This window comes from Schistocerca piceifrons, chromosome X, assembly GCF_021461385.2.
Source record: "Schistocerca piceifrons isolate TAMUIC-IGC-003096 chromosome X, iqSchPice1.1, whole genome shotgun sequence".
Taxonomy (NCBI): domain Eukaryota; kingdom Metazoa; phylum Arthropoda; class Insecta; order Orthoptera; family Acrididae; genus Schistocerca; species Schistocerca piceifrons.
Window position 1 is genome coordinate 42,844,518 of NC_060149.1, and position 10,857 is coordinate 42,855,374.

At 42.2% G+C, this 10,857-nt stretch overlaps 1 pseudogene; it reads left to right on the forward strand.

Annotated features, from left to right (window-relative positions):
• The first annotated feature begins 5,536 nt into the window (after positions 1 to 5,536).
• Positions 5,537 to 5,654, forward strand: LOC124723418 (annotated as a pseudogene).
• Positions 5,655 to 10,857: the final 5,203 nt, after the last annotated feature.

The window sequence follows — 10,857 nt, forward strand, 5'->3', positions numbered from 1 at the left end:
GACGTTAACGGTATGGGCCTGTAATTTAGTGAATCACTCCTACTACCTTTCTTGAATACTGGTGAGACCTGTGCAACTTTCCAGTTTTTGGGTACGGTTCTTTCTCCGAGGAAGGGTTGTATATGATTGTTAAGTATGGAGCTAATGCATCAGCATACTCCGAAAGGAACCTAATTGGTATACAGTCTGGACCAGAAGACTTGCTTTTATTAAGTGATTTAAGTTGCTTAACTACTCCGAGAATTTTTACTTCTGCGTTACTTATGTTGGCAACTGTTCTCGATTCGAATTGTGGAATATTTACTTCGTCTTGTTTTGTGAAGCCGTTTCGGAACACTGTGTTTAGTAACTCTGTTTTGGCAGCACTGTCTTCGATAGCATCTCCGTTGCAATCACGCAGAGAAGGCATTTCTTGCAGCTAACATACTTCACATACGACCAGAATCTCTTTGGAATTTCGGCCAGGGTTCGAGACAGAGTTTCGTTGTGGAAACTGTTATAAGTATCTCGCATAGAAGACCGAGCTCAATTTCGAGCTTTTTTAAGAGATCACCAATCTTGGGGACTCTGCATCTGTTTAAATTTGGCATGTTTGTTTCGTTGTTTCTGCAACAGTGTTGTAACCCGTTTTGTACACCAAGGAGGATCAGCTCCGTCGTTTGTTAATTTATTTGGTATAAATCTGTCAACTGCTGCCGATATGGATTCATAACTTATCGATCTTGTGCAACACAGCTAGTACTTTATTCCCATGATGTAATGAGTGCTGTCGACAAGTGATTTCAGGTCGATTCCATATTTCTAGATTTCCAGAAGGCCTTTGGTACCGACTATAATCAAATTGCGTGCATATGGAGTATCGTCTCAGTTGTGTGACTGGATTCGTGATTCCTATCAGAGAGGCCACAGTTCGTAGTGATACACGGTAAATCATCGAGCATAACAGAAGTGATATCTGGCGTTCCTCAAGGTAGTGTCATAGGCACTCTGATGTTCCTGATTTATATAAATGATCTAGGTGATAATCTGAGCAGCCCCCTTAGATTATTTGCAGATGACGCTGTAATTTACCGTCTAGTAAAGTCATCAGACCATCAATTCCAATTACAAAATGATCTACAGAGAATTTCTGTATGATGCGGAAAGTGGCAATTACCACTAAACAAAGAAAAGTGCGAAGTCATACACATGGGTACTAAAAGAAATTCGATAAATTTTGGGTATACGATAAATTGCACAAATCTAAGGCCTGTCCATTCGACTAAATACCTAGGAATTACAATTACGAGCAACTTAAATTGGAAAGACTACATAGGTAATATTGTGGGGAAGGCGAAACAAAGACTACCCTTTGTTGGCAGAACACTTAGAAGATGTGACAAACCCACCAAAGAGACAGCCTACATTACATTTTTCCGTCCTCTGCTGGAATATTGCTGCGCAGTATGGGATCCTTACCAGATAGGATTGATGGAGGACATCGAAAATATTCAAAGAGGGGCAGCTCGTTTCGTGTTATCGTGCAATAGCGGTGAGAGTGCCACTGACATGATACGCGAGTTGGGGTGGCAGTCACTGAAACAAAGGCGGTTTTCTTTGCGCCGAGATCTATTTACGAAATTTCAATCTCCAACTTTCTCTTCCGAATCCGTAAATATTTTTTTGACACCCACCTACGTAGGGAGAAATGATCATCATAATAAAATTAGAGAAATCAGAGCTCGAACGGAAAGATTTAGGTGTTCCTTTTTCCCACGCGCCATTCGATAGTGGAATTGTAGAGAAGTAGCAAGAAAATGGTTCGATGAACCCTCTGCCAGGCACTTAAGTGGGAATTTCAGAGTAATCATGTAGATGTAGATGTAGATGTAGATACTATTTCTTTGAATTCAAGCCACATCCGGTCTACACTTACATTATTAATTTGGAATGAGTGGAGATTGTCTCTCAGTAAGGCGTCAAGTGAATTTTTATCGTTTTATTTTCAATAGGTATATTTTTCGCTTATTTTTGGAGGATTTGGGGATTAAAATTTCCATTTCGCTACGGTAACTCTGTGTTCACAAATCCCTCTATCGGTTTTAATGCTCGGTATTAACTCAGGACTATTTGTTATTTGTTGCTAAGAGGTCAAGTGTGCGGCGCTAGGCAAAGGCTAAAAAATAACTGCTATTCTACAGCAGATAATTACAACTTCTGCGGTCACAGACCTGACAGTTGCTGCGGCGACACAGTAGACAAGTGATGACAGAGACCCTAGCGAATGGGACGACTGCGGGTGCGGGGATCTTCAGCGACTTCAAAGATGCACGGCGAGCGGAGAATTTTCTTTGTACACGGGTATGACGCTGGGAGTAGCCCAGGCTAGTCATTCCATGCATCAATAAGGGACTCTACATGAATAAGGGATTCTAAATCTCAGGTGGATCACAATTATCTTTCGCAACTGTGCAAGGAAGCAGAACTAGGAGAACGATATTTCTGTTAAATACTTTGTGTTAGTTAGAGGATTAAGTGGGTGGGCGATATTCAGGTGAAACGGAAATAATGCTTCTTACGTGGTTTTGTTTCTCTGTCTAGGCAGATGCTTCACTGATGCGACATCTCTGTATCAGAAAAACAACTCGCAATCGCTCTTAAGTAACAGATCTTATAATGAGGCATGTAAAGCAATCACTTATCGTCCTTCTACCTTAAATATTGCACCAATCTCAATTACCCTCCTATGTGCATCACCTTCCGTTAGTCCCATCCACGTATTTCCACAATTTAGATTCAGGCCTCAAACACTTAAAACCATATGTAGAGTACCAGGACGTTCTGTTTACAGTCCATCCTACAAATTCCCGCTCTGCACCATCCACTGCAAAAGTCGTCTTTAGCTTTCTCATAATCACTGTCCAAAATATTTAGCCCCTTCACTATTTCTCCACCAAAAGATTAATTTCTCTCGCTGACTGTTCCACTGTGAACCTCCATTTCCGCGATATATTCACGTCAAACAACGCCCACCTCCTATGCGAATGCGTAAAATCGCCGGTGTTTTCTCAATTCCCTTTAAGATTTACTCAATGTTCTGCTTATATCCTTAAACTTAATAGCGTCATGCTTATGTTTTCTCTGTACTTCGTCCTTCCAAATTCAGCCCCTACTATTAATATTTTCTGGCACTCATTAGTTGCACCATTACATAACGCAGGGAGTTGGACGTTGCAAGCGTCTACAAACTGCTTCTACATAAACAACACAACAACACTGTCAAAGGCTGCACCACCACTGGCATGTGATGGACAGTTGTGATGTCAGGCATCGGATGCAACAGGTGTAGGTGAAGAGGCTGGCCTGTGCACCCGAAAGGTAAACACAGAACTGTCAAAGCACAGAACATGGGAGCCAAGGCAGGCAGGAAAGCGCAGCTGGAGAGAAACACCGGTGTTGCGGATCTCTTCAGCCTGGAAACAAGAAAATGCGGAAACGACGTCTTCTTTGCGGACACAGCTTGTAACGCCGGATTGGGTAACGTTACGAAATATGAGAAAAAAATTTACACACATCAAAAAAAAAGTTCAGCACCACCCTGGTTCCTAGAACTCCCGAAGATTGACGTTGACTGTGGATATTGTATGACAGACATAGTCCCTTTGAATGTTCAGGGACGTCACTAAACCCGCCCAAAGAGGTAAACAACCATGCATGAGCAGCGCCTATTCGACTGTGGGGTCCCAGTCATTCCACCGGGAACGAGGTACATGGCTCGTGTTGTCTGTACTTCCACCATGCGTAGAAGGTCAATACCGCTGTTCGATCTCATATGCGTTTGTACTTTTAGCAAGGAAGGGCTCTCAACAAGAAAAGTGTCAAGGTGTCTAGGAGTGAACAAAAGCGGTGTTGTTCCGACATGGAGGAGTTACAGAGAGACAGTTACTGTCGATGACATGCCTCAATCAGGCCGCCCACGGGTTACTACTGCAGTGGATGACCGCTACCTACGCATTATGGCTCCGAGGAACCCTGACAGCAACGCCACCATGTTGAATAATGCTTTTCGTGCAGCCACAGGACATCGTGTTACGACTCAAACTGTGAGCAATAAGCTGCATGATGCGGAACTTCACTCCCGACGCCCATGGCGAGGTCCATCTTTGCAACCACGACACCATGTGGCGCGGTACAGATGGGCCCAACAACATGCCAAATGGACCGCTCAGGATTGGATCACGTTCTCTTCACAGATAAGTGTCGCATGTGCCTCAATAAGACATTCGTCGGAGACATGTTTGTAGGCAGCCCGGTCAAGCTGAACGCCTTAGACACACTGTCCAGCGAGTGCGGAAAGGTGGAGGTTCTCTGCTGTTTTGGAATGGCATTATGTGGGACCGACGTACACCGCTGGTGGTCATAGATGGCGCAGTAACAGCTGTACGATACGTGAATGCCATCCTCCGACCGATAGTGCAACCATATCGGCAGCATATTGGCGTGACATTCGTCTTCATGGACGACTATTCGCGCTCCTATCGTGCACATATTGTGAATGACTACCTTCAGGATATCGATATCGCTCGACGAGAGTGGCCATCATGTTCTCCAGACATGAACCGTATCGAACATGCCTGGGATAGATTTAAAAAAGTTTTTTATGGACGACGTGACCCACCAATCACTCTGTGGGATCTACGCCGAATCGCTGTTGAAGAGTGGAACAATCTGGACCAACAGTACCTTGATGAACTTGTGGATAGTATGCCACGACGACTAGAGGCGTGCATCAATGGAACAGGACGTGCCACTGGGTATTAGAGGTACCGGTGTGTACAGCAATCTGGACCACTACCTCTGAAGGTCTCGCTGTATGGTGGTACAACATGCAATGTATGGTTTTCATGTGCAATAAAAAGGGTGGAAATGATGTTTATGTTGATTTCTATTCCAATATTCTGTACGGGTTCCGGAACTGTCTGAACCGAGGTGATGCAAAACATTTTTTGATGTGTGTATGTACGAAACACAAAGCTATGCTTTAGAAAGGTAATACGTTGTACCCATATTTATCAAAACTATAGCGACAAAGAGAGGATTTCACAGTCGCTAAACTTATCGGTTTACCATTCTGCTTACGAAAAGTATAATATCTATGCAAATGTATGTTCCACGTAACCACTTAAAAGTTAGTACACAGTTGACGGTTTGGGATATCTACAAATATGGTAAATGTATCAACATGTGAGAGCTAGATTCGCTTTCCTTTGATATTTGAAATTTGTAGCTCATATTTTATTTAGAGTTACAATCATTTCAGTTAATACTAGTTGCTCAAATCGTGTTATAAACTAGAATCCCATACACATACATGCTCCGACAACCATCATCATATGAATGTTAAAGCCGTTTATTTTCCTTCGATACTCAAAGAGTACAGTTTTTCTTTACATTTAGTGATAATTTGGGTATTTGGTTATGCTGGTCATTAAAAAAAAAACGAAACTGATATAAACTGGTTATCTCTATGTAAATTATGACAGCTGTATCTTAAAGTGTCAACGGCCTTGCCGCAGTGGTAACACCGGTTCCCGTCAGATCACCGAAGTTAAGCACTGTCGGGCTGGGCTAGCAATTGGATGGGTGACTATCCGTTCTACCGAGCACTGTTGGCAAGCGGGGTGCAATCAGCCGTGGTGAGGCAAACTGAGGAGCTACTTGATTGAGAAGTAGCGGCTCCGGCCTCGGAAACTGACATACTGCCGGGAGAGCGGTGTGCTGACCACATGCCCCTCCATATCCGCATCCAGTAACGCCTGTGGGCTGAGGATGACACGCCGACCGGTCGGTATCATTGGGCCTTCATTCCCTGTTCGGGAGGAGTTTAGTTTAGTAGTAACTTAAAGTGCGTAGAGATGGGCTTCAAATTATATTGCAGTTTAGTGTATATCTTTTGGCCACACAGGCCAGCCCATTCGTCTTCATCTGCCATATCCTATGTCTGACCTCACAGTTGTCGATCATATGGCATCGGTGATGCAGTCGCTGATGATGTTGTTGTTTCATTTATGTGTAAACAGTTTGTAGACGTAACAGTTGGAAAGCAGCGGCGATATTAGTAGCTCCCTGTGTTGGGTGATTGTGAGACTGATTAATGCCAGAAAATACTAACAACAGAGCATGAATTTGGAAGAAAGGAGTTCAGAGAGAATATAATTATGTTGATAACTGAAGTTAAGGATATAAGCAGAACACTGAGGAAATCTTAGGGAATTGAGAGAAAACCGGTGATTCTATATATTCGAACAATAAGTGAGCGTTCCGTCGACGGGGCGGATCTTCAGGTGACTGATTTCGGGCAGAGAAATGGCCAAGCGTATTATGTACTTTGACTACCTTAGTTTCAGTGAATCGGCCCCGTAAGCGAAGATACATGTAGAAAGGGTGAAGTCGCTCTTACAGTCTGCATATTTTGTAAGACATAACAGCACTTTCAGGTCTCCGTTTACCGTACTCCAATCCGTTAGACCACTGTTGGCATTTTTTTTTTAGAATTTTTTAAAGTAAACTTGATTTCGTTCAAAACATAAACTGTGTGATTTGGCTTACTTTATAACTGTTTAGGGATCTAAACCATTTATTATTTTATTTATATATTGCCGCTATCGTGCCATACGTGGATGACTGATGGTAAGAGCACTTGAATATTTAAGATAGTAACGAATGGTTCAAATGGCTCTGAGCATTATGGGACTTAACTTCTGAGGTCATCAGTCCCCTAGAACTTAGAACTACTTAAACCTAACTAACCTAAGGACATCATACACATCCATGCCCTAGGCAGGATTCTAGCCTGCGAACGTAGCGGTCGCGCGGCTCCAGACTGTAGCGCCTAGAACCGCTCGGCCATCCCGGCCCGCAACAGGTGGTGGATCGAGTACCTTCTATACTTGCCATTTCAGCTACTCGGTAGTAGAATGTTAATTATCTAGTAGCAAAACTGCAGTCCCTTAGCCTTTCGTTTATTAAAGACGAATGTAACTGAAATTGAGGTGCAAAACATAACCCTATAAAAATTCGGAAAGGTCACAACTAGTAAAATGTTCAATATCGTCCTACTCACCTTCTGCGAAAACGTGTGCAGTTTAAGACAATTATACCTGTGATGCGGAAATATGTAATACAAACGAAGACAGATCTGTTCCTTTGTTGTGTCTGAGATAGGACAGATCTGAAAATTACCAGCAAAGTAAAGAGAATGCATTTAAAGTCTCATGTCGTGAGAAAATTCGGGAAGTACTTGTTCGCAGCCTAAGCTCCAGAGGAAAATAAACTCGTCGGAGAGGCATCGAAACTGCTATAAAACATCCATAAATTGTACTAATCTGCTTTTGAGCGAAAAGAAGAGAAAAAAGCAAAGAATTCACAGTTTGTGTTGTCTTGGCCGTTTTCCTTATATGACAACTCATAACCAGAGTAGGTAATGAAGTTTATTTCGCAGTCCCAGTATGCAATATTTAACTTCTTCTGCCATAGTGTACGCGTGTAACAAGGCGAGCGTAGTGAAGCCACTTTTCTGGTATTATGAAAGAAGTGCTGTTCTCAGAGGAACAGTTTATGAATGGCTGCGACACATGGTAGCCGGCAAGCCGACCTACGCACATAAAGCGCCGCGGATCAGCTTCTCCCTTCTCTTTCCGCCCCCTGTTTTCGCTCTACTGTCTTGGTTCCTTAGAGTCCTTTCTCGTCACATAAAACTCACTCACGGAAATACATCGCTTATTTCAGTCCCAACACAAACATACAGCGAAAGCCTTTCGAAATCCCAGCGGCAAACAACTGGTAAGTAAACACAAGCCGTCACCCCCGATCCAAGCGCCTTCGCCTCTCAACACACAAGAGATGCGTAAGTTCTACGCATATAAGACCGAAAGAACGAAAAATTTAAATAAACTTAAACAACAGTACAACAATGGGTACAATCCCAACGGAAGGTAAATAAAACTGCAACTCCGTCTCCTGTTACAACTTCATATTGCTGAACAGTAATGTGCCCTTAAATATGTAGAATGTTACAACCAATGAGTTAATAACAATTTAAAAATCAAACATATTAAATCAACTAATGGCAGTATGAAGTACACCAAACTGTTATTCGCGCTGCTGGAAAAACATTAGCAGGCAATAATCATTTGCAAGAGTTATTAACGCTGAATGGAAGTTAGAACGGGATTAGATAGACGGTCCAGGACTAATAGTGAATGGATATTTAAACCTTTCAGACCCTCTGTATACAATTGTGTACATTAACTTTTATTATGCCTTAGCTGCAACAGAAATATTTTTTCCCATTGGAAACCTGAGGTACATATTTGTGATTCTCCAGCCTTTTGATCACGCGCAAGTGGTGCCAACTGTTGAACACATCTACAAAAATATCAGCAAGTAAATGTAGCAGTGCGTAGCAACTCGTGGCCACCGGAATACACAGGTGTGATCGGTTCGCGATATTCCACTGTATAATTGAATATTGTCGTCGTTATTTTGCATGTTAATTGTTGAACGATCTTTTTACTATTTCTTACAATAGAGAATATTTTGTAATTAGTTAACTTAGTCCATAAAATTATGTCAAGTGTACACGGTATATTTTGAAAACGGATATGTATTTTTGCATAAATCTTGCATCTAAGGTCATTTAAAAAATCACCTAAGACCAAAAATTTTACTTCCCCCAGAAAAAAATTCAGGTCTGAAACGGTTAAACTGGCTCCAAAACACTGTTACAATTTGCTCTACAAAAATACAAAAATTCACATCTTTGAACGTGAAAAGGAAACATGCGACAACACTTCCAATCATTGATAAACTGATGTTACCATGCACGATCATGCTCAACGTAGGTCCGATGTTTGGAGCTGGCGATGAACGCATGGGTATGATATATCATTCCATTACCTCATACCATCCTACAGAAATGTATACAAGCTTTACACAGCCAGTGACCGTATTTGACCAGTTCTCAATTCAGCCGGGAGTCTGTGGCATTACGAGCAGTCGTCTTGGGCTGGAGAGCTACAGGAAGAGATGCGTTTTACCAGTGGCGAGGGGTAGCGGTGGCGGCAGGTACTGCTAACGGTCTGTGATCTAAGTCGAGCAGGAACTTGCGCACGGGAATACTTTCTACCACATAGTTGAGGGACATGAGGAGACATGAGACGACTATATTCTAAATCTACATCTAGATTTATACTCCGCAAGCCACCCAACGGTGTGTGGCGGAGGGCACTTTACGTGCCACTGTCATTACCTCCCTTTCCTGTTCCAGTGGCGTATGGTTCGCGGAAGAACGACTGCCGGAAAGCCTCCGTGCGCACTCGAATTGGCGGTCACTGGGAGCTGAATCCAATATGGCTGTTGCAATTGCATCAAATTTATGACCAACGTCTTATGAACAAGTTACAATGAATCCAAAGACGCTAAAGAGATCGTGGAGAAGGGATGAGCTCAATACAGTTTCTAGCACAACGTTACTACAATTATTTAGAAAGTTACAACTGTCTATATTTGTGAATATTATGATATGCGATGTAAAATTAATAACCAAGCAGTTTAAGCTGTAACAGCGTATGATGTATCAAGTGAAATACGAACATGCCAGCAGGCACTACAAAGATCTTATTACAGGTGTTTCACTCGTATCAAAAGTTACAGCATGGCAGAATTTATTGAATGTTTCTCAGTAGTTACCTACTGTAATGAAAATTATTTGATCATAAATTTTATTTCAGTTTGAACTAACTTAAAGCCAAAAGTAAGATGCATATGATTAATACAAATACACAATCATTTGATTTCAATTAGAATTATTTTGTGTTGAACAACGTTATTTTTTACCTGTTATTCCTATTCTATGCATACATTATTAGACTGATGGGTCATTTCATATGTACTTACCAGGAAATTAAACCCACAATTTGTGATCACCCCCTTTGATACACCATGACGAACCAGCCAAAGTAGTACATCTGACAACGACTTTTCTGGTTTTCAGGTTCCTCCTATCTGCAAACGAAGATTACAGAGGGTATTTTTCTGATTTAATTGGAAGATAATACCGTAACATTCGTGCAGCGTTCCAGTTGACACTCATTGATAAATATTCTAGTAAAACATGGGTGTAACTCGATACATCGCACTGGTCTTCCTTCTGTCTAGCTGTGAACATACACGACTTCCTATATCCACCAAGCTTTCTCCATCCGTACCACTACACGCTTCCACAACAGTTTCTTGTGTGTCACTATCTTTTCTGTTAACTTTTTCTTATTATTTTAGGTTCAAAATGGTTCAAATGGCTCTGAGCACTATGGGTCTTAACTTCTGAAGTCATCAGTCCGCTAGAACTTAGAACTACTTAAACGTAGCTGACCTAAGGACATCACACACATCCATGCCCGTGGTAGGATTCGAACCTGCGACGTTGCGGTCGTGCGGTTCCAGACTGAAGTGCCTAGAACCTCTCGGTCACACGGCCGGCCCAGTTCTCATAAAGCTTGCTTAGTAGGTAAAGAGTACTAATGAGAGAAATCCCATAAATGTGATGAGTTAGTGCAAAAACCATGGACGAAGTTCTTCCCCATAGAGAGAAATCCGCTGCCGATAATCCTTGTACTCGTTACAGGTGACAGGGATAGTAGCGTTTGTCATGCAGAATACACGTAATCGTACTTTGACTTAAACCATGTTGCTGGGACATTTATCTGGGGCTTGTACTAGGGTTCGTCTCAATATCCTGTAGAATCTGGTCCTCCAAATGTGGTGTAAGAACAGTCCGCCGCTTCCTTGCATGTTCGTCTGTCTGAAAGGATCCAAGAT